General features: G+C 40.9%; 1 protein-coding gene across 1 annotated transcript in view; it reads left to right on the top strand.

Annotated features, from left to right (window-relative positions):
• LOC109875288 (laminin subunit gamma-1-like) overlaps positions 1–20,518 on the top strand; it is an 84,135-nt gene that overhangs the window by 21,569 nt on the left and 42,048 nt on the right. The gene's annotated exons all lie outside the window — the stretch shown is intronic.

Raw genomic sequence — 20,518 nt, 5'->3', positions numbered from 1 at the left:
GCTCATGAGCTCCATCAGCAGCAGATTTGTATTTAGAATGGGAAATGAATGTGTTTATTTAACAGATGTTAGTGCATCGAATCGTTTTGCACCAAATCGCACAATTTATTTCTCAGGAAAAACAGTATTGATATAACATGCACAGGCTTGCTGTTAAGTCATTAGCTTTGAAAGTTCTAAAAGCTTCTATAAACAATATTTTATGACCAGTTAACTATCATATACTTGATAACGTGTAGAAAAGTATGCAGGTCTACTGGTTTAACGCAATATTTTTTTGTGTTTTCTTCTTGTGACCTCTGACTGACAAAGAGTTTGGGAAACTCTGTATCAGGGAGATGATGCCTTTGAACAGTACTTTTGTCTTGTATCTGAAATTAAGTTGTTTCTCTTTTAGTCTTTATAAATTGAATCACATCTTGTTCTGTTCTCTTTATAATTTCTGTTTAGTGGCTGGATAAACTTTTTGTATATTGCAGGGTTTTTAAACAAGCATACCGGTACCTCTTTCTTTGTGGAGGTCTGTTGAAAAGAACCTGGGATGGGATGCCTTACTGGATGAAATTGCCATCTTTGCGCCAACATTAATATTTATTTTAAACCTTTGCTTGGCTACTATCCCTAAGGTGTGTTATCTCCAGGGGTGGGCCTTCAGATTTTTGGCAACGGGCGTTGAAGCTGGTAGATCGTAATTTCTATCAGCAAGGGTGAAATCTTTACCCCAGGATCCAAAACATGTCCTGTGGCTTAAATAAATGTTTGAGAGAACATCAATATTGATGTATATATCCTAGACCAGTGGTCACTCACCAACCCTGGTCCTAGAGAGAGCAACTGGGTGTGCCAGTGTTTCCAGGCATTGACATAAAGCCTAATCTTATGTGTAATCAGATCAGCAGTTGTCAATATGATTTACCATATGTTGGCGGCCTGGCTAAGTGACGGTGCTCTTGTCGCCTTTTCTAAAGACAGCGATGTCAGTTCACATTTTATCTACTTCCGCCCTGCCATAACCTAAGGCTGTGGTAAATAAACTTGACAAACTTGGTTTAGAGCTTATTCTCACTACAAGAGCTTGCCTAGAGATGTAGATAAAATACTCTCGGCTAGACCTTATACTGTAATATAAACTTACAAACTTTCATGTAGCACACAACACTCTCCCATCAGTTGCCCCCCTCCAAGCAGGGCAGTGAACTTTTGAATTGTGTGGTTGAGCCCGATGCTCCTACAGTAAAAATAGTTTATAGCAGAGCAATGTTTTTGTAACAGCCGACTTTTTGAATAGACATTTTCCTGTAATGTAGCCGGAAGAGCCATCTACCTATGGTTCAGCTAACGTTAGCTAATGCCAGCATTCAGCTAACTAGTAGCTAGCTATTATGATGTAGCTAAGGAGAATGCAGAAATCATTTTGTTTAACAAGCTCTGTACTATACTATGAATGACACTATGATAACTTTACTGTACTTTTATATTCATGTGAGTGGGATAAACGTTCATGTTTCATAATGTTACTAGCTAGCAGTAGCCAGCTGTGTTATTGTCTTGCAAGCTAAATTGAATGGGTGTAGCTATGAACGAGAAAATAAACCCTTGAATTGTCTGCTTGTGAATCGTTGCATTATTCAAAAGTGTAATATGGTTTGGTTTAGAGGTCGACCGATTATGATTTTTCAACGCCAATACCGATTTATTGGAGGACCAAAAAAAAGCCGATGCCGATTTTGTTATATATATATATATATATATATATATATATATATATATATATATATATATACTTGTAATAATGACAATTACAACAATACTGAATGAACAATGAACACTTAAAGTATTTTTTTTTACTTAATATAATACATCAATAAAAGCAATTTAGTCTCAAAAAATGAAACCTGTTCAATTTGGTTTAAATAATGCAAAAACAAAGTGTTGGAGAAGAAAGTAAAAGTGCAATATGTGCCATGTAAAAAAGCTAATGTTTAAGTTCCTTGCTCCTTTTAATGGGTCTTCAATATTCCCAGGTAAGAAGTTTTATGTTGTAGTTATTATAGAACTATTTCTCTTCATATAATTTGTATTTCACATACCTTTGACTATTGGATGTTCTAATAGGTACTTTAGTATTGCCAGCCTAATCTCGGGAGTTGATAGGCTAGAGTCATAAAAGAGCTGCTGGTAAACGCAGTAAAGTGCTGTTTGAATGAATGCTTACGAGCCTGCTGATGCCTACCACTGCTCAGACTGCTCTATCAAATCATATACTTAATTATAATATAATAACACACAGAAATACGAGCCTTGGGTCATTAATATGGTCAAGTCTGGAAACTATCATTTTGAAAACAAAACGTTTATTCTTTCAGTGAAATACGGAACCGTTCTGTATTGTATCTAACGGTTGGCATTCATAAGTCTAAATATTGCTGTTATATTGCTGTTATATTGCACAACCTTCAATGTTATGTCATAATTACGCAAAATAGTTCGCAACGAGCCAGGCGGCCCAGACTGTTGCATATACCCTGATGCATATACCCCGTGCAATGAACGCAAGAGAAGTGACAGAATTTCCCTAGTTAATATTGCCTGCTAACATTTATTATAACTAAATATGCAGGTTTAAAAAATATATACTTCTGTGTATTGATTTTAAGAAAGGCATTGATGTTTATGGTTAGGTACATTCGTGCAACGATTGTGTTTTTTATTGCAAATGCGCTTTTGTTAAATCATCCCCCGTTTGGCGAAGTTGGCTGTCTTTGTTAGGATGAAATAGTCTTCACACAGTTCGCAACGAGCCAGGCGGCCCAAACGGCTGCATATACCCTGACTCTGTTGCACAGAACGCAAGAGAAGTGCCAATTAATCGGTCAACCTCTAGTTTGGTTGCCTTATTGTCCCCCATGATGAAATCTGGGAGGGGACTGTGGATCTGTCTCCATCCATTCGTTCGTACACTAACGTTCAAAAGTTTGGGGTCACTTAGAAATGTCCTTGTTTTTGAAAGGAAAGCAACTTTTTTTTTTATCCTTCAAATTGATCACAAATACAGTGTAGACATTTTTTATGTTGTAAATGACTATTATAGCTGGAAACGGCTTATTTTTAATGGAATATCTACATAGGCGTACAGAGGCCCATTATCAGCAACCATCACTCCTGTGTTCCAATTGCACGTTGTGTTAGCTAATCCAAGTTTATAATTTTAAAAGGCTAATTTATCATTTAAAACTGTTAGCACACCTGAAAACTGTTCTTCTGATTAAAGAAGCAATAAAACTTGCATTATTTAGACTAGTTGAGTATATGGAGCATCAACATTTGTGGGTTCGATTACAGGCTCAAAATTGCCAGAAACGAATACATTTCTTAAACTCGTCAGTCTATTCTTGTTCTGAGAAATTAAGGCTATTCCGTGCGAGAAATTGGCAAGAAACTGAAGATCTTGTGCAATGCTGTGTACTACTCCCTTCACAGAACAGCGTAAACTGGCTCTAACCAGACTAGAAAGAGGCGTGGGAGGCCCCACTGCACAACTGAGCAAGAGGACAAGTACATTAGAGTGTCTAGTTTGAGAAACAGACACCTCACAAGTCCTCAACTGGCAGCGTCATTAAATAGTACCCGCAAAACACCAGTCTCAACGTCAACAGTGAGGAGGCGACTCCGGGATGCTGGCCTTCTAGGTAGAGTTGCAAAGAAAAGGCCATATCTCAGACTGGCCAATAAAACTAAATGATTAAGACGGGAAAAATAACACAGACACTGGATATAGGAACTCTGCCTTAAAAGGCCAGAATTCCGGAGTCGCCTCTTCGCTGTTGACGTTGAGACTGGTGTTTTGCGGGTACTATTTAATGAAGCTGCCAGTTGAGGACTTGTGAGGCGTCTGTTTCTGGCCATTTTGACCCTGTAATCGAACCCACAAAAGCTGATGCTCCATGTACTCAACTAGTCTAGAAGGCCAGTTTTATTGCTTCTTTAATCAGAACAACAGTTTTCAGCTGTGCTAACATAATTGCAAACGGGTTTTCTAATGATCAATTAGCCTTGTAAAATTATAAACTTAGATTAGCTAACACAACGTGTCATTGGAACACAGGAGTGATGGTCGCTTATATTGGGCCTCTGTACGCCTATGTAGATATTCCATAAAAAAATCATCCGTTTCCAGCAACAGTAGTCATTTACAACATTAACATTGTCTACATTGTATTTCTGATAAATGTTATGTTATTTTAATGGGCAAAAAATGTGCCATACTTTCAAAAACAAAGACATTTCTAAGTAACCCAACACTGAACGGTAGTGTGTGTTAGTCACAAACGGCACTGGCCGATTTTGACGAAACTTGGATGAATGATGCGTCTTGCCATAGAGATCCAGTAATTACAAAATTCCACCTATTGACCCAAGGCTGGAGCTATAGGAATTAACTGAAATTTGTTAGTCACACACAATATCTCAATTGCCTTGTTTAATAGTGTAATATGTTTTAGTTTAATAAAAAAATATATATATATAGATATATAATTGGCATTGCTTACTGGCTTTGTGGCTGTTTTTTGTAGCTGTTTTTTTTTACGGTAAGTTAGGAGCTGAAGAGTAAATGTCATGTTGCCAGCCACAACGAAAGGTAAGGCAAGGATGTCATGTAAATTTTGAAATCTAAATCTATTCGCAATTCCATTCCTAAGACTCTCTTCCAACCCACTGACCTCCGAAAAATCAAATAGGAAGTGCACTCGAACTGCATGGGGGGGCCAGGTCGTTTGAGAAATTTTGATTTTGTCTGTGCCCAGGAAATGATTAAATGCCTAAGGGAGAGGATTTTCTATTATTATAGACAGTGTGCGTCTATGAAAGAGATGTATTACACAGGCATGCAGACTCTTGCAGGGTAATTTTAGCCTGTTCTGAGTGATGATCCCCTTGTGGTTGGGGGAAAAGCAAGGTAAATGTGAAATCTTCTTTCAAGGCACTCGGCAAAGGGGAGAAAACGGATAATTATGGGTCAGGTGTCAGATGTGAAATGATTTATACATAGCTAGTCCAGGTAGAAACGTAATACTTGTACCCTTTTGTAGTTCCTTTGCATAAGACATCTTTTCAAGCTGTATGTGATAATTGTATAGTTGATGGAGATGGGAGATGATACAGAAGACCTCCAACCTTTGTTGTTCATTTTGGAGAAACCCTAAGTTACTCATGCCCATCCCTGGTTTCATAATATCTTTAAAAAGAGAGAACATTTTTTTCAAAACATCAGTTTGATAAAGACAGCATATTTTCATCAGAATCATTAAGAATAAGGGACAAGTACATTAGAGTGTCTAGTTTAAGAAGCAGACGCCTCACAAGTCCTCAACTGGCAGCTTCATTAAACAGTACCCCGCAAAACACCGGTCTCAACTTCAACAGTGAAGAGGCGACTCCGGAATTCTGGCCTTCTAGGCAGAGTTCCTATTTCCAGTGTCTGTGTGCTTTTGTTCGTCTTAATCTTTTAGTTTTATTGGCCAGTCTGAGATATGGCTTTTTCTTTGCAACTCTGCCTAGAATATGCCAGCATCCCGGAGTCGCCTCTTCACTGTTGACATTGAGTCTGGTGTTTTGCGGGTACTGTTTAATGAAGCTGCCAGTTGAGGACTTGTGTGGTGTCTGTTTCTCAAACTAGACACTCTAATGTACTTGTCCTCTTGCTCAGTTGTGCAGCGGGGCCTCCCACTCCTCTTTCTATTCTGGTTAGGGCCAGTTTGCGCTGTTCTGTGAAGGGAGTAGTACACAATTTACTTTTCTTTCAAAAACAAGGACATTTCTAAGTGACCCCAAACTTTTGAACGGTAGTGTAGCTGTTTGCAGATGTAAGAAACACAAACTAATATTTTAATTATAGAACGCTTGTGGATTTATATTAAGATCAAAGTGGAAACAACATCGTTGTCAACAACATTGTTGCCTGTGCTGCATTGACCATGCAGACTGAACGAAAGTGTCTCGTGGTCAAGGAACAGAAAATGCGCTCCTTGAGTGACTGGGTAGGTCTAGGTCTGTGTGGAAAGCGACATGGAGAGAGAGCGGAGAGGGATGACTTAAGTAGCGGAGTAAACAATAAAAATTGACATTACACACGGTGTATTACATTTAACAAACCAAACATTCAAATGCCGTTATAGGAGGTAAAATAAAATCCCAAACTGGTCCGCGCGTAAATACTGGTGTGTGTGTGTGTGTGTGTGTGTGTGTGTGTGTATAGTCAAATATGGTATACCGTCCAGCCCTAAAATGACATGGCCTCCACAATCACCTGACCTCAACCCAATTGAGATGGTTTGGGATGAGTTGGACCGCAGAGTGAAGGAAAAGCAGCCAACTATTGCTCAGCATATGTTGTAACTCCTTCAAGTCTTTTGGAAAAGCATTCCTTATGAAGCTGGTTGAGAGAATGCCAAGAGTGTGTATAGGCATCATTAAGGCAAAGGGTGGCTACTTTGAAGAATCTAAAATATATTTTGATTTGTTTAACACTTTTTTGTGACATGATTCCATGTGTTATTTCATAGTTTTGATGTCTTCACTATTATTCTACAATGTAGAAAATAGTACAAATTAAAATAATAATAACCCTTGAATGAGTAGGGGTGTCCAAACTTTTGACTGGTACTGTAATTACGTTTTCTCTGACTCAGTACATTTATTAGCTAGGTCGCAATTAGCATTAGCAGCTAACATTAGCATTAGCAGCCAACTTGCTAAGAAGAGACAAACTAGCTGTTTGCAGATGTAAGAAACACAAACTAATTGTGTAATTTTAAAATGCTAGTGGATTTAAATTAAGAAGCAAAGTGAAAACAGCATTTTTGTCATCAATGATGTTGGGTAAAAACCCAAACCTGTCCGTGCATCAATATCGGTATATCGTTAAATACAGTATACCGCCCAGCCCTGTGTGACAGTTTTCTTTTTCTATCTGAGAACAAGCCATTCCAACAAAGGACATTCATTCCATGACTCCATTTTCAAATATATATATTCTTCCCTTTTGAGTAATTTAGGCCTACAAAACCCATGCAGCCCCATACAGTTAATGATTGAATCTGTGTTTTTGTACGGTTAATATTAGGGCCATGTGGTTGTAGTTTGACACCTTTATCGGTGTAAATGTTTTATTGATAACAGCAGGCCTGGAACGACAGGCCTGGAACGACAGGCCTGGAACGACAGGCCTGGAACGACAGGCCTGGATAAAGCAGAGGATTTCCTGCTACAACTCCCACCCAGAGGCAGTGCGTAGTATGCTATTTGCGGAGGAGGGCCGGACATGAGGCTTGGCCTGACTTCAGTAACTGTATATGCAGCTGTTACATGTCTGACATGCATGTTAAAGCATGCGTCTGGGAAAACTGTTTTAAATACTGTAAAACTGTTATCTTTTGACTGACTTCGACATAGGTGAGTTTAATAGAGAAAGTTTTTGAGAGCCTTTCCATCTACCAGAAGACTACTGTTAGGCCTATCATTAGAATCACTCTATTTTTCCTGTTCTTTAATTGTTTGAACCCTGGATGTTTTACTTCATATTATGAGGCATGTCTTACCTTGCTTCAAAGTAGCCTATAGCCAAAATCCCACCATAGAAACGTAGAGGCAATTATTTTATGTAGACTTCTTCATTGTGCGCTCTCCTATTCTATTGGTTTCCTTTCAACATTCTTTAATTGTCTAGCAGTCAAAGGCATTATCCTAATCAGATTAGCAGCCCATGATAGTTGTATCTTTCAATCCCCCTCTTCATAACAGATATTTTAAATCTGTAAAACCACTCGCATGTGCTGTGCACATTTTAGAATGGTGTTTTCCGGCAAATTTCATTTTGGAACATTCATGGCCTACTGCCATGTGTACATTGCTGCGCCTAAAATGTGAAGAAATAGTTTATCAACATTTTCAAACTAAATATTCCGATCTGTTCCATCAACCCTATTAATTGATACGTCGTGTACCTCCACTACACTATGATACGTATCAGTTGGGTTTAAGAAGTGAGTATAACAATGTCCACTGAAAAATAAGTGGGTACACCTGTATATACTCTCCACTACACCACTGACTGGCACACTTTTGGAATACATTTTTGTTTTTGAAGTGCTTTTTCAAGTTGATCTTTAACTATGAGGCTCGCTATACAAGTGAAGACATGCCATTGAGGAGTGAGGCAGAACCCCTTACCACTGCTGTCTTCCTCTAGATCAGAACCTCCACAATTTATTTTAATATTTTATGAGCCTAATTCTCTACACTACTACACTGCTGTAAATTCTCTGCTTGTAGAGTAGAAGCGGAAATCAATATCACAAACGTATCACTTGCCCCCAGTCTGCCCTTACGTGAGCAACTTAAAGAAAACTGCAGAGGTATGCAACTTTGCTGCCAGATGTGCCTTATCAGTTGGTTTGTTTAAAAAAATTATTGAATGTTTTTCCATTTACGCTTTGGCATACTTCTTAATTATTTAACATTCATTATGCTCAGCTTCACATGTCGCCTACCCCGTTTAAAGATAAAATCTTATCAATTGTGATTTTAATTTGAACAAGGAAACAAAGCACTAGCATAACCTTTCCCACTTGCATAGTACAAGCAGTTTTTTTTTTTTAGCTTTGACAATCCAAATGTTTCAAGAGGGCCAAAATGAACCACATAGTAACTTACAAATCCTTGGGCAGTCTCACTGCATACCACCAACATGTGTGTTGTTATATGGTGCAGAAAAGCCCAATGTTATTACTTGTTTGGCTTTCTTTTTTAGAAATGGATGTCTTTCAAATGTCTGTGTCATCTGTTTTTTTAAGGTCCAATCTCAGTAGCAAATGTCATTTCTGGGTAACAATTAAGTACCTTACGGTGATTGTTTTCAATTAAAATGATCAAACGCCTCTTAGCAAAGGGCAATTTCTCAAGCAAGAATTTTGCTAGGACTGTCTGGGTGGGGAGGGGAAAACTGAAAATAAGCTGTTATTGGCAGAGAGGTTTGGAACTTTGTTATTGGTCTATTGACTAATTTACTGAATGATGATGTCACCATGGAAGACCAAATCTCCATCCAAAACAGGCTGAAATTTCAGGTGGACTTTTCATGTAGCTCTTACACTAAAAGAGCATTTATCATTTTCACAGTATTATTACAACTAGGGTTGGGCAGTATCCAGATACCTTCATACTATTCCTGTACCATACAGGGGTATACGGTATTACCGGCAGTGCACAAAAGGGGCACTATGACTTTATGCTAACAAATGCCAACAAAGTACTAGCGAATTCCCATATCGGATGCTAGCTAAATGCTAACAAGCGAACATAAACTAAATGCAAAGACAGACAACCCAGCTCATAAAGTTACACAACTATCTCAAAAGGCTGCTCACACTTGATCCAGGAGGGTATTGATTGTCTCTGCTGTAACCAGGAGGCTTGATCTTGCAAGATAGTCACCTATAGCTAGCAAGTTAGCAAACCAAAGAGATTTACAGACGGTGAGTGAGTATTCATCAGACCCCTGTAGGTGGCCAATTCAATGCGGTGCTATAAAATTAGATACATTACTCATACTCAATCAGTCATTTTTTTGTTAACCTTCGTTTTCCCTAAGGCATTAGTTAGGCCTACCCATGTAATACATGTGTTGTTCTGAGTCTATATACATTTGTTGTTCTGTAAATTGCCTATTCCATGGTAGTTTTTCATAAAGCCACAGAAATTGTTTGAGGACTTGTCCCCAACTACAGTATTCAGAGAAAAGCCTGGGAGGGCGGTGAAGCAACACTGTGAGCAAATTGTCCCTGCTGTGTCCTTTTTGAGATCTTTTGTCTCGATTTAATTTAGGCATGGTGGGCAAAGGGGGACACTTTTGTTTGTTCCTGTCATCCATGTGTTGTAACACCTATTGGCTGGGTGGCTTCATCTTAGGTGGCCTGAGCAATTAAAGCTTAGCCAAAGAGTCTCTGTTTTGTGACCCCCATGGATCTAGGCCTACATCGAGGACAAAATAAAACTTTTGTTATTGTAACTGTGTTTTTTTCGGTAATATGTAACAGAAATGCCTACAGCACTTTGGTTTTAATCTAGTTTGATCAAGGCAGATGGACATATTTTATGTTAAACACGATTCTGCTTGCTCCTATTACCAAAACTTGAGGATTACCTCAATCTTCCCATGATGTAACCAACCCCACATTATTCCTTAGTCAAGGGACAGTCGCTAGTGGGACAATCACAGCCTTGCCAACACCACTAGTCGTTTTCTTTTCACACTGGTGACTAAGGAGATGAGACCCCCCCCCCCCCCCCCCCCCCCCCAAAGTCCTGAATGAATGATGGGGCAGTGTCTTTATCCATTTAAAGTAATCATTACCTCCCACCCTCCCTTGGTCACTTCCTGCTTGTCCTCCTCTGCCCTCCTTAATTGGAGACCCCATGGTGTCCCAAATAGCACCCTATTCCTGATATAGTGCATTACTTCTGACCAGGGCCATAGGGACTATATAGGGAATAGGGTGCACTATTTAGGGAATAGGGTGCCATTTGGGACGCTACCCTCAGAGAACCTCCCACCAGCCCACCCCCCGGGATACTACACTGTTGTTCAGTATTCTCAACAATGGTCCACCACGATTAGACTACCTCCGTCGTGTGAGGATGTGCTTCGATTTTAATCTCCTCACCACCAATCTGTGCCTGCAGGCTGCTGTGTTTACTGCTAAAGCAGGGGAGGAGATTGAATTGATAGGAACAGCATTCCACTATCATGTGAAGAATTGCTTATAAGTAGAAATAGGCCTAGATTTGTCCTTAAAGATTGCTACTCAATTGATTTAGGCTAGAACTAGGCTATATTGTTTTTCATTGAGCTGTTTTTTGTTTTGTTTATCAAGTAGGCTTATCAAATGTAACTAGAAATGCAAACATGTAGCCCAAATCATGTGAGTATGGAACACATTGAAACATGCTCATATATTTACAAGAATATGAATGTCTGTCAACAGTATTACAGGTTTTACTGTAATACATATTCCTAATACCAGCCAAGGCTCCGTCCCAATACTGGCCATTGTCCCTCCCCCTCGTTTTCAAGTGTCCCTGGTGGGGGAGTGGAACTTAAATGGAGCAACTAGTGGTAAGGCGAGCTATATAACCCTACGGAATGGACATCACTACATCACTCACTTACATTTGCTTCCTTCCTAGTATTTTTTTGAGCAACTTCCCAGTCATGGGTCGCAGAGCTTTATTGGAATGTTGGGTACCACTTGCCAGCAAGTCAGCAACTTGATTTACTTTGTTTGGAGGGCCAATTTAATGTTCTGAAAAGGCACTACACTTCACTCAAAGTTGAATCGGGACACCACTCCCACTCAAGGGGGCAGGGTTCCGGTCTAGAAGCAGTTTTGACTGCTCCTACAGCCTTGCTTGGGTACTGCAGTTTAACTGACGCCAATTCCAAATCAAATTTTATTGGTCACATACACATATTTAGCAGATGTTATTGCGGTAGTAGTGTCTAACAATTCACAACAATACAGACATCTAAAAGTAAAATATAGAAAAATTAGGACGAGCAATGTCGGCGTGGCATTGACTAAACTACAGTAGAATAGAATACAGTATATAAACAGTATACATCCCTGCCAGCCAAACCCTCCCCTAACCCTCCTGATGCTGGGCCAATTGTGCTCCACCCCATGGGTTTCCCGGTCGCGGCCGGCTGCGACAGAGCCTGGACTCGAATTTGAAAATTCCTAATTAGACACTTTAATCATCACCTGCGTGCACAAAACATCCATTTATTTATTTAAGTAATTGTCGCTGAGGCTGATTTTTATTTTAAAACTTACAGCTGAAGATCTTAATGTTCTGTTCATCCAATATCTGCTATGTTTTTGGATGATGTGATGAAGTAGTCGCTGCTCCCTGTGTGTGCTGAGTGCTAGTGTCCATGTGAAGTTGGGCCGTGTAAACCAGATGCAACCCGGATATAGACGGTCCATGAATCGACGTATGCCAATCTGAGTAGATTATGTAATAAATAACGGTCGGTCATCTTGGATGCAGTCTCCAGTTTTTTATTTTTTATACATCAGTGCCCCCACGCCATGCGGCTCACGGGATCGCGCAAAACAGCCCTGGCTTACTTTAGGCCAACCTGGTTTCTTCTGCATCAGACCGTGTTTGAAAGATGTGAGCATGGCAACCTTTTCATGTTTGTCAGTCATTTTCAAAATGGTTAAGCCTGTTGTCCCTTGTATTCCAACTGTCAAGAATATTTGAATTGAGGTACAAGGTACAACAGTTGTATCACCAGTGGCAATGATTCCACTGTTTGGTGGAAATAAAGAGCTGTCAGCCTATTGGCATCATTGTGATGTTTCTTAAAATGTTGGGAAAGCACCTCTTTCTGACAGGGAGGGGGCTCCTAGTGAATCACTGGACCTGCCAGAAACAGTTTATTTTAGCGATCAGCAGGGTGAGGGGGTGGGTATTTTCACCCTTCTGACAGTTTTCATTGAGGCAGTTCGTAACGTGTTATCTGCTCTTCAGATGATGAACTTGGGCACATTCCTCAGATTCCTCAATTGTAATGTTTCCCTCCCCCACCCTTTCCAAATAAAAAGTTACATTTGTTCCGCTTTTTATCCTGGTAGGTTTTACTTGTCAGACTCTGACCCAACATGGCACCTGTTAGAGAAAAGGAAAATGTCCCTAATGCTGTTTGGCCTTTTCTTTTCTGCTGTGGAATTCAGAAGCACACGGTCATCTCTCATGCAGCTCATGCTTACATTGACAGGGGGGGGTTGGGTATACACTTGATAGTGAGGCGTAGGCTACTTGTTGTGTCAGCACACAAGCAAGGGATATTTGATATTAATGAATTAGCCCTATAGGTTACAATTAGCCCTACAATTAGCCCTATGATCCTGTGATCATATTAGCGAGGTCTATTGGATTAAGCCCTGAAGTGAATTGATCGCAGTGAGTTTATGGTCATTGCTGTATCCTATCCCAAAGTCTGTTCGTGTATTGGTTCAGCCCGTGGGAGTGTTGCGTTAAACAGATGTTCTACATATCTCCTGAGCAGATGGAAAAAATTGGGGGGGGGGGGACATGCCCACATGTTGAAAGTCAAAGTGGTCATTGTTCATCTCCTATGTAAAGAATGCGATGAGGTCATGGGAGGAAATTTAATTGGACCATGCTGTGGCTCGAGGCCTTCCCCTGGAATTAACCCACACCCCACAACAACCCGTAATCCCCCACCACCTAGATATTTCCTGCTGCTCACCCCCGGGCTGTGCTCTACTGGGTGTAAGGGGATGGAAGGAATGCAAGCAAGAGGCAAAACATCCCAGCAAATCCTCTAAAAGGTGCAAATAAGAGCACACCTTAAAATTAGCATGTAGAGGGAAAAGTTTCTATGTGACACCTCGAGAGGATATCAACCCAGAGATCACTTGAAAATGTATGTCTTTTAAATGTCTTATTTTGCTGTTTTCCCCTCAACAATGTACATGGAGCGAATCCTATTGACAAGATTTTATGTCTCAGCTATTTCTACTAATTTGGCTGAACTAATGGGGGGTTTTCTAATGATTTTATGGAAAAATTTGGCCTTTCATAAGATGAGGGCTTGAATAATCAGAGTTATCAGCCAGACAAAAGGGTGAAAACCACCAACCCCATATTTGCTCCCTGGGAGGAGTTGGAGAGTTAACGACGTAGGCAGAGATAGATTAAGAGATTTGGTGGGACTGAGCCTTTTCTCCCAGGAAGACACTGACTTTAGGTACCATTTTCTCGTACAGCCTCGCTCTGGTTGCTAAAACACTCAGCCTGAAGCCATCAGCTTTGTTTGTTGATGCCCTTTGTGGGATATCAGTTAAACCTTATCCCAAACCCAATCACTAATAATCAGTTTCACCACCTTTCCTCTGAGACAACAGAGGTGTGTTGAAAGACCCCATCAAATAGCCAACAGCAAAACATACCACCTTTTATTTAACCCAAGGATGTCTACAATACATTCAAAGGAATTTGACGTCAAAATAACGTGCCTCGTCTCAAGGGGTGGGAAGCCACCATATCATGGCTACTTTTTAAATGACTAGCCTTTAACCGCATACTTTATATTATGAATTCTGTGTAATAAATTGCTATGGCCAAGGACAAAAAGTTCTGTCTGTTGGCTGATTGGGCACTCACGTAAGCTAGATTCTGAATTAATGGTGTGGGAGTCTTTCTCCCTTGACTGTAATGTTCTCAAGGAAGGATCTCTACTGTGCTAAAATATATTTATGAGACTCTTCTGTGCTAAAATAGATTTATGAGATTGTCTTTGGGAAAAGCAATATTTTCTTCTTCGACCGTTCACTGCTTTTGAGCATAGAAATTGCCTATGTGATTAACTGGCCATGAGCTCGGCAAAGATATTTGAACGTTTTGACAGCGACTTCATGCTATGATATGAATTTACTACCTTTTCAAAGACCCCCTGCCTACCCCCTGGAATATCCCCCTTGGTAGTTATCTACATAAATGTCCTGAATCTGTTGTTCGAAGAACGTTGGTCTTTTCATTGGGTTCTTGTTTTGTGTTCAACGGGTAGGCCTATCAAATTTAACTAGAAATGCATGTCCAAGCTTGCTGTGGTGACACACATCGTGTTCTAATGACATGTTAGAGACCCTAGGAAACCACAGTGTGGCTTGTCAGAATGTTTGGGAATGTAAATGTGGATTTCACACTTACTCCTAAAACAGCCGAATGCATCTTTGATCTTCGGAATAGATGTTATATAAGCTGCATTTGTATGAGCGGAATTTACTTGTAAATGCACGAATCGCTGAATATTACATTTAATCTTCAAAGTATGTTTTAAAAAGTCCTTGTTCAGTTCTTGGCATTAAACAATTGTAAGCCACTAAAGACAGGTAGGAATTCTCAGATTCAATCAATGCCTCATTTGTTGTTCTTCTGCAGAACCTTTGAAGATAATTGCTGATCAGACGATCCACTTTTAGGAACAGTCACAAGCTTTCTCTCACATTTCAACAAGAAATATTTGCCTCCCAACACAGACCATTTCCCCAAACTGTGTTCTCCCTCAAGTCTTTCTCTGGTTCTCGTCAGCCCTCCACTTCACTGGCGTCACTCTGCCGAGCGGAAGCACATTCCAGCCAGTTCCCTCTCAACCTCCCCTCCCCCAATCACCACCACCATGTCACAGCCTCACTCAACTAGAACATGTTTGAGGAGTGGACAGGTGCACACATGGCTGAAGTCCCCTCCTTTAGTTCTTTGCTGTAACTCACAAGAGTGGCTTATAATGTAAAGCCTTACTAATGTGGGTGTCCTGAAAAGTGTTTCATGGGGTTAGTGTCTAACAATGGTAGGGTTTAAGCCCGGGTTAACCAATACCAGTTAATTGAGTATTAGGCTTCAGCATCAGAGTTCTGGAGATTTCTTTCAGGCTAATTCTTGTGTACAGTACAGCTCTTCCGAAGCTCATCATGTGTCATGGTGGCTGATGTGGATGAGTTTTGTAGACTGTAAATCCGACAACTCCCCACCCTAGCCGACCCCCACTGTTGCTAATGTGGAAAAACGACCCCACAGTTAACCGACTTGTACCTTCGTCTTTATCTTGCGTCTTTTTAAGCCTTTTCTTGAATACTTTCTTGTGGAGGAACACAAGGGGTCCCCACAGCCTGCCCTTTGTTTGCGCTCTCGACTGTACTATTATTTTGCTTCTCAATACACAGATTGTTCTGTAAGGAAAGACTGAATTCCTCTTGGTTTTATGCAAGACAGCTCTGGGCCAGAAAACTTGGTAAATCCATGGAACACTGCCATTCATGAATTTCAAATAAAGCTACTCTCCTGTCTAAGTCTCCTTCGGATTAGTTGAGACATAAATGGGATTCTAACAACTGAAAAGGGTGTTTAGTCAACTTTTACATTGAGTATTATTGGCCATTTTAAGTGCATCAGCTCTATCATAACTGTAATTGCATTAAAGACGTGCAATATTTAACTACAATTAGACTAAACAAATTGTAAAGACTGAATTGTCAGCTATTCCTGCTCAGTATTGATGGTTATTACATTACTGAAATGACAGATTCAAAGGGCGTATTTTCATGGCCCTTCGTTCATTATCTTCAGGACTAGCCTTGCTTTTCCTTGCCTGTGAACTAGACTACTAATCTCTAGTGACTGCCTGACCACCTGTATTCAGTGTTGAGGCTTCCTTTGTCTCCACTGAGTGGGCTCCTCTATGTTGGGTTGACGAGGGGCCCTTTGTTGTTTGCCCCTATGCGTGCCACTTCATTGCTGCTCCAACAGATGCTGTTTGTCTTGTTTGCGAGGATGTGGGGTGGTTTTAGAAATTAGATGTCAATGATAGTCTGTTCCCAGTATGATTTCCCTGCTGCTCCAACCCTCTTAAGATGTGCTTGTTCACAGAATTTCACATTCAGTTATTTTGGTGTCATGCCTGTGCATTGTAATGGAAGTGACTAGTGGAAAAAGTAGGCAAATTAGTTGTAAATGGTCAGAATTGGTTGAGCTTGAAGTTAGTTATGCCTGTTGCACTTTGATTTTAGATTTTTTCCCCCATATTTTAATTTGCATCTTTCTCAGTGTAAAGCTGAACTTCTTTCTACTTGGATAGAGTTATAAGGAGAAATTGAACATGAGCTAATGGATCTAAACACAAATAATCTACATAACTGTATTATGGTTTTTATTTCATTCGAAAAAAATTCTCTGTGTGTTGAAGCAGACCTGTTGAAAGCCACACCTAGTTTAGTGACTCACGGCCCAGTTGAGGTCAAATTTGTACCAGTCATGTTTGAGTAGGAGACTCACACAGGGCCAAAGCAGGCACTCCAGAACATAGCATTTTTGACAGTTCACTTTAATTGCAATGTAACGTATTGCGTTCACGACAACCAGCTCACACCCTGCAGTAAAATACATATTGCTTTCAGATAAACCTTGAACCACAAAGCCTGTTGGGTTAAGAGGTCCCTCAAGTAAGGCAGTTCATTGTGACTGCAACATCATGCATAAACACTTACTCGGAAGGAAATTAACAGATTGAGAAATCTATATTATCTGTGAGCTACATGTCTTCACCTATATTTGTGCCACAATGGTTCCTGTATATATGTTTGTTTTTACAGCTCTGTTTAGAGAGCAATTTCTTTGCTAAAGCAAACTGTACCCCCTGTAGCCATATTGAAAGATTGCCATTTCTTTAAACAAATGTCTCCCCATAACATTTCTCCAAGCTCTTAGCAGATATATTAGCAGATATATTTGAACTTCTACTTTTAAAAATCCACCTCTCTAAAAACAAGTCTTTCACCGTTGCCGCCTGCTATAGACCACCCTCTGCCCCCAGCTGTGCTCTGGACACCATATGTGAACTGATTGCCCCCCATCTATCTTCAGAGTTCGTGCTGCTAGGCGACCTAAACTGGAACATGCTTAACACCCCAGCCATCCTACAATCTAAACTTGATGCCCTCAATCTCACACAAATAATCAATGAACCTACCAGGTACCTCCCCAAAACCTTAAACACGGGCACCCTCATAGATATCATCCTAACCAACTTCCCCTCTAAATACACCTCTGCTGTCTTCAACCAAGATCTCAGCGATCACTGCCTCATTGCCTGCATCCGTAATGGGTCAGCGGTCAAACGACCTCCACTCATCACCACTCTCCCTGAAACACTTCTGCGAGCAGGCCTTTCTAATCGACCTGGCCGGGGTATCCTGGAAGGATATTGATCTCATCCCGTCAGTAGAGGATGCCTGGATATTTTAAAAAAATGCCTTCCTAACCATCTTAAATAAACATGCCCCATTTAAGAAATTTAGAACCAGGAACAGATATAGCCCTTGGTTCTCCCCAGACCTGACTGCCCTTAACCAACACAAAAACATCCTATGGCGTTCTGCATTAGCATGGAACAGCCCCCGTGATATGCAGCTGTTCAGGGAAGCTAGAAATCATTATACACAGGCAGTTAGAAAAGCCAAGGCTAGCTTTTTCAAGCAGAAATTTGCTTCCTGCAACACTAACTCAAAAAAGTTCTGGGACACTGTAAAGTCCATGGAGAATAAGAACACCTCCTCCCAGCTGCCCACTGCACTGAAGATAGGAAACACTGTCACCACTGATAAATCCACCATAATTGAGAATTTCAATAAGCATTTTTCTACGGCTGGCCATGCTTTCCACCTGGCTACTCCTACCCCGGACAACAGCACTGCACCCCCAACAGCAACTCGCCCAAGCCTTCCCCATTTCTCCTTCTCCCAAATCCATTCAGCTGATGTTCTGAAAGAGCTGCAAAATCTGGACCCCTACAAATCAGCCGGGCTAGACAATCTGGACCCTTTCTTTCTAAAATTATCTGCCGAAATTGTTGCCACCCCTATTACTAGCCTGTTCAACCTCTCTTTCGTGTCGTCTGAGATTCCCAAAGATTGGAAAGCAGCTGCGGTCATCCCCCTCTTCAAAGGGGGGGACACTCTTGACCCAAACTGCTACAGACCTATATCTATCCTACCGTGCCTTTCTAAGGTCTTCGAAAGCCAAGTCAACAAACAGATTACCGACCATTTCGAATCTCACCATACCTTCTCTGCTATGCAATCCGGTTTCAGAGCTGGTCATGGGTGCACCTCAGCCACGCTCAAGGTCCTAAACGATATCTTAACCGCCATCGATAAGAAACATTACTGTGCAGCCGTATTCATTGATCTGGCCAAGGCTTTCGACTCTGTCAATCACCATATCCTCATCGGCAGACTCGACAGCCTTGGTTTCTCAAATGATTGCCTCGCCTGGTTCACCAACTACTTCTCTGATAGAGTTCAGTGTGTCAAATCGGAGGGTCTGCTGTCCGGACCTCTGGCAGTCTCTATGGGGGTGCCACAGGGTTCAATTCTTGGACCGACTCTCTTCTCTGTATACATCAATGAGGTCGCTCTTGCTGCTGGTGAGTCCCTGATCCACCTCTACGCAGACGACACCATTCTGTATACTTCCGGCCCTTCTTTGGACACTGTGTTAACAACCCTCCAGGCAAGCTTCAATGCCATACAACTCTCCTTCCGTGGCCTCCAATTGCTCTTAAATACAAGTAAAACTAAATGCATGCTCTTCAACCGATCGCTACCTGCACCTACCCGCCTGTCCAACATCACTACTCTGGACGGCTCTGACTTAGAATACGTGGACAACTACAAATACTTAGGTGTCTGGTTAGACTGTAAACTCTCCTTCCAGACTCATATCAAACATCTCCAATCCAAAGTTAAATCTAGAATTGGCTTCCTATTTCGCAACAAAGCATCCTTCACTCATGCTGCCAAACATACCCTTGTAAAACTGACCATCCTACCAATCCTCGACTTTGGCGATGTCATTTACAAAATAGCCTCCAATACCCTACTCAACAAATTGGATGCAGTCTATCACAGTGCAATCCGTTTTATCACCAAAGCCCCATATACTACCCACCATTGCGACCTGTACGCTCTCGTTGGCTGGCCCTCGCTTCATACTCGTCGCCAAACCCACTGGCTCCATGTCATCTACAAGACCCTGCTAGGTAAAGTCCCCCCTTATCTCAGCTCGCTGGTCACCATAGCATCTCCCACCTGTAGCACACGCTCCAGCAGCTATATCTCTCTAGTCACCCCCAAAACCAATTCTTTCTTTGGCCGCCTCTCCTTCCAGTTCTCTGCTGCCAATGACTGGAACGAACTACAAAAATCTCTGAAACTGGAAACACTTATCTCCCTCACTAGCTTTAAGCACCAACTGTCAGAGCAGCTCACAGATTACTGCACCTGTACATAGCCCACCTATAATTTAGCCCAAACAACTACCTCTTTCCCAACTGTATTTAATTTTAATTAATTAATTTATTTTGCTCCTTTACACCCCATTATTTTTTATTTCTACTTTGCACATTCTTCCATTGCAAAACTACCATTCCAGTATTTTACTTGCTATATTGTATTTACTTTGCCATCATGGCCTTTTTTGCCTTTACCTCCCTTCTCACCTCATTTGCTCACATTGTATATAGACTTGTTTATACTGCATTATTGACTGTATGTTTGTTTTTACTCCATGTGTAACTCTGTGTCGTTTTATCTGTCGAACTGCTTTGCTTTATCTTGGCCAGGTCGCAATTGTAAATGAGAACTTGTTCTCAACTTGCCTACCTGGTTAAATAAAGGTAAAATAAATAAATAAAATATATTTTGGTGTTCATCCCCCGACAACTCCTAGCCTGCTCAGACATGCCAAATAGGTTTTGAAAAGGCCCTCTAGTATTACTGGAGGACACTGGAGACCATTGGAAATCCTCCTTTGTCTTGCCTTAAACCAACAATGCATCTGGAAAAGACTTGTCTAAAACTGTGACTTTTAGTGA

Source organism: Oncorhynchus kisutch, linkage group LG30 (genome assembly GCF_002021735.2).
Source record: "Oncorhynchus kisutch isolate 150728-3 linkage group LG30, Okis_V2, whole genome shotgun sequence".
In the NCBI taxonomy this organism is placed as follows: Eukaryota; Metazoa; Chordata; class Actinopteri; order Salmoniformes; family Salmonidae; genus Oncorhynchus; species Oncorhynchus kisutch.
This window is presented reverse-complemented; position numbering and strand designations above follow the sequence as displayed.